A 4,686-nucleotide genomic window follows, 5' to 3' on the forward strand; every position below is an offset into this window, starting at 1 on the left:
CATAGTTAAATAAAGGTTCCCCAATTAATAACTTAAAAACCAAAATTTTAAAGCACCAATATCACTTACCGAACGAGTGTGACTCTATGTTGCGCAATATGACGAATTGAAAACAAAGTTGAAAAGAGAAAGGAAGGAAAAAGGTGGATTCAGCAATAAGGAGGGCAAAATTCGACAGCAAAGGAAAAATAGAGAGGAAAACAGCAGAGACTTTTAGCAGGAGAGAAGAAAAAATAACTGGGTAACTCCTAAATTCCCTATTTTGCTCCTACTAAACCATATCCGTTTCAACTATGTAACAGCTCGATTTTGGGTCTAGTCGGAACAGTAGTTTCGGGATCACAAATCCGAAGAGGGAAAATATTATTGTCATTATATTTTTATGGTCTACAATTTCACGGAAAAATTTCATAAAAATTTCGTTTGAAAATTTCGACGTTTGGGCACTCAATTTAGTCAAAAGGACTAAATAGTAAAAAGTGCAAAAGTTGAGTTCTACATGTTAGAAGTGTCTAATTGTTATGAAATTATAAATTGGGGGTCCTTATATGGCAATTAGACCATTAGTTAATTGATGGACAAAAATAGACATAAGAAATGGGTGAAATAGATTTTTTTTAAATGGGGCATTTTAGTCATTTAGTAATAAAAAGAATTAAAAAGGGAAAAAGATGGCAAAATGTGCTCATCTTCTTCATGGTGAACAAAATCAGAAAGGGGGAAGCCATAGTTAGGGTTTTTAAGATTCCAAGCTCAATAGTAAGTGATTCCAAGCCCCGTTTTTAATGTTCTTTACGTTTTCGGAGTCCTAGTAACTTAATTTAGTTTATTCTAGCAATAATTTAACCCAGGGTTTATATTTGGAAAAATACCCATAGGTTAAAAGTGTTTATTTTGCTATTTTATGGTAGAATATGAAGCTATAAATTATGTTAAACAACTTTTTCTAAGCGATTTTAAACGAAAACGAGTAAATTGACATAATTGGTAAAAATACATAATGTTCAAAAGTGTGTGTTAGAGTGGGAATTTGATTTTTCCATAGAAGGGAAAAATGTTCAGCATGTCATAAAAAATAATAATAAGAGATGAAGTTTAATTTCCGAGCTTGGGGACAAAAGTGTAAATATGCAAAACTTAGGGGGCAAAATTGTAATTTTTCAAAAATTTGGGTGGAGGACTATTTTAATAAATGTGAACATTAAATGAGTTAAATTTGCTATTATAGATCAAGAAAAACGAGAAGACTACCTCAAACGGGGAAAAGAAAAGATAGTGGAGTAAATTGCAAAATTACGATATTTTGCACCGAGGTAAGTAAACATGTGATTTAATGCATTATTTTGATATTATTCAATATATGTTGAGATTTAATAGAGCATAGAATAAATATTTGTCAAGATCCTAAAAATGTGGTTAAGTTGGGAAAGGTGGTAAAGTGTTGAAAACACGGTTTCCGGTTGAACACTCGTAATAAGCCGGAGTTCATTGAATACGAAGGGGGTTGCTAAGTGCTGATTCCCCCAAGGGGTTGCTAAGTGCTGATTCCACCGTATCCTTAAATATAAAAGGGGGTTGCTAAGTGCTGATTCCCCCAAGGGGTTGCTAAGTGCTGATTTCTCAACACATTGGTGGTTGCTAAGTGCTAATCCCACCGTATCTTAAATGTGAAAGGGGTTGCTAAGTGCTGATTCCCTGAATTACTGGTGGTTGCTAAGTGCTGATCCCACCGTATCTTAAATGTGAAGGGGTTGCTAAGTGCTGATTCCCCGAATCACTGGTGGTTGCTAAGTGCTGAATCCACCGATAACGGATAATATTCCGAGTGTTCAACAGGAAAATTGGAAAGGTGAATATATATATAGATGGTGGATAAGATTCTATGAGCAATATTGGGTTTGATACTTAATCAACCCATGTGTGAGATGGAAGGAAATATCAAAATTACAAAAGAGCAAATTTAAATGTAAAACTGTTTTGAACAACAATAATTGTGAAACTTTGAAAAATCACCATAAATGGTGGAAAATGAATCAGAGGTTGGGTAATATATGAAATTGAAGCTGAATGAGTCTATTTTCATATGAAAGAAAAATATCAAGCAAAATAGTTGTATATTTTGGGATATTTGAATTTTATTGAGACAATGCTGAATTGATTTCGAAATCCCTGTTCCAACTTTGGAAAATCACCAAAAATTGTACAAAAATAATTATGGCTTGAAATTTACATTCTTGAATTTATTAATGAGTATATTTTTAATATAAAGAAACGAGAACATTTTTTAAATTTTTTACAGAGAGTTAAGTAAATTTTAGTTAGGATATGTCAGAACTATCGAGCAGTGAAACATGGGAATCTTTAGAGAATAAACTGTACTAATTGGATAAACCAAAAATTCTGAAAATTTTATTGTGGAAAGGTATATGAGTCTAGTTTTGGGGAAATTTTATGGAACTTCATTTGGAGCCCTGTAGCTCCAGATAAAAATAAATTGGTGACAGTGACGCAGAAAAACAGTTTGCTGGAAATTGAACAAACATTGAAATTTATGTGTGATAAAAATTATGTTACTTTGTAATCTTGTGAGAAATTTATTTATTTGTCATATGTTTACTTACTAAGCTATATGCTTACTCGTTTTTATTTTCCTCTGATTATAGTGACATCAGCTAGTTCGGAACTTGGACGAAGTCAGGAAATCATCCACACTATCATCAACTTTTTGTGTATTTTGGCAATCAACACTTTTGAAACATGGCATGTATAGATGACTTTATGTAATATAGTATAAATATGTATATATAGTATTGTTCGGTTTAATAAGTAGGTGATTATCAATGGATAAATTATGTCTGAATATATAACTGTAATTGGTTGGAAATATTGAAGTTGGTTGAAATTGTCTTTGGAAATCTGCAGGGGGTTTTATGTAAAAATAAGCAGAAATGCTGCCGAAATTTTTATTAAAAAAAATTATAAGTGTTTGAGTTCTATTAATACCTCATACTCTGTTTCGGTAAGGAACACAGGTAAGGGGTGTTACAAACTACTTCAGTATTCCAGTCCATCTCAAACACCCACACAACATTAGCAGCAAAAATAATGCCCAAGTACAGACTCGAACACAAGACCACCCTCACACTAACACTTCACTTATCCACCAGACCAGCAGGCCCATTCTGACACTATTTTACAAACAACTCCACTTAAACCCTTTAAGCAAAGGCTAATGCTTCAATCATTAAAAATTTCAAAATTTGCCTAAGTCAAGGCGCTTGAACTTGGAACCTCTAACACACACCCAGAACACTTAACCACTGAAGCAAACCGATATTTATGTCAATTAATTATAAAAACATAAACAGGTATTTTTTGGGTGTTACAAGAAGTACTTTTATCATTTTTATCAAACATTCTCTAGGTTTTCTCCCTGATTTAATAATGAACAACCTATGAATGCTCCTATGACTGTTAACTAAGCATTTATTTGTTCCAACAGACACATCGAGAGTGCCTTTATTACTTGCCAACCAGTTATTCCCTTTCTTCAGAATCAATCCCAATTTTGCAACTCATTAGTGACTCATTTTCCTCCTGCTTCTCAATTTTAGCCTATTAGTGGTGTTCCTAGTCCCATGTTTACTCATGTACCTCACACACAACTTGGAGATTCTTTAGGGTCAAATTCATCATTTTAGATGAATTGGTACCACTCATCATATCACTAGTGACTTGGCAAATTTGAAAATGTGGTTGAATACATAGGAAAAAATAGATTAATTATGGGTAATGGTGCTTCTATTCTTGTGGTGCATACTGGTTTAGCATATCTTTTTGCTACAAGTTGAGTTTCTCATCTAAATAAAGTTTTACATGTTCATGATGTGTACAAGAACTTGTTGTCAATTTCTTAGTTTGCTCTAGATAATAATATCTAGAGAGGGGATACTTGGTTGACAGGGCACATTCATGAAGGTCTACGTTGGTTTGATCCAGTTCCTTCTAAGTACAAGTCAAGTTCAAATTGGTCTATTGCACCAAAAGTTGTTTCAATTGTTTAAAATGTTGTTTTGTCTAATAATAATGAGTTAAGCTCTTCTATTGGCTCCTCAAAGTCAGATTGTAAAAGTATAGAACTTTGGCATAATTAAATTGGTCATCCTTTTACAAGGGTTCTTCAAGTTATGCTAAAATATTATAGTATCGATATTGATGAATAAAAACTCGACACTATTTACGCTGCTTGTCAAAAAGGAAAAGCTCATAAAATTGTCTCCCATTTGCCTACCACTAATGAGTATAAAACTTCTTTTAATCATGTTGTTTCTGATTTGTGGGGACTAGTACATGTTGCTTCTAAGGGGTGTTGGTACTATGTTTCATTTTTAGATGTCTTTAGCAGGCACACATGGATTTACCTTCTTAAAAGTAAGTCTGAATTGCTCAATTGTTTTCTTCAGTTCCAGAAACTTGTAGAAGTTCAGTTTAAAACAAAGATTAATGCTTTCCAAAGTGATTGGATGGTAAATTTTGACCTCTCACAGTTATGTTAGCTCAATCAGGGATACAACGAAGACTGACATGTTCTCACACCTTGGAGTAAAATGGTTTTAGAACATAAATTGAATAAAATGCAAAAGATTAGGGGCATTCAAATAATAAAATTAAATTGATATATATATT

At 33.0% G+C, this 4,686-nt stretch overlaps 1 long non-coding RNA gene across 1 annotated transcript; it reads left to right on the forward strand.

The window, feature by feature from the left end:
* Positions 1-704: 704 nt before the first annotated feature.
* On the forward strand, positions 705-2,850 carry LOC128035331 (uncharacterized). Its single transcript, XR_008191724.1, has 3 exons — positions 705-759; positions 1,229-1,313; positions 2,664-2,850. It is a non-coding gene; the product is annotated as an uncharacterized LOC128035331 (long non-coding RNA).
* The last annotated feature ends 1,836 nt before the right edge of the window (positions 2,851-4,686 follow it).

The sequence above is a fragment of the Gossypium raimondii genome, chromosome 12 (genome assembly GCF_025698545.1).
Source record: "Gossypium raimondii isolate GPD5lz chromosome 12, ASM2569854v1, whole genome shotgun sequence".
Lineage (NCBI taxonomy): Eukaryota > Viridiplantae > Streptophyta > Magnoliopsida > Malvales > Malvaceae > Gossypium > Gossypium raimondii.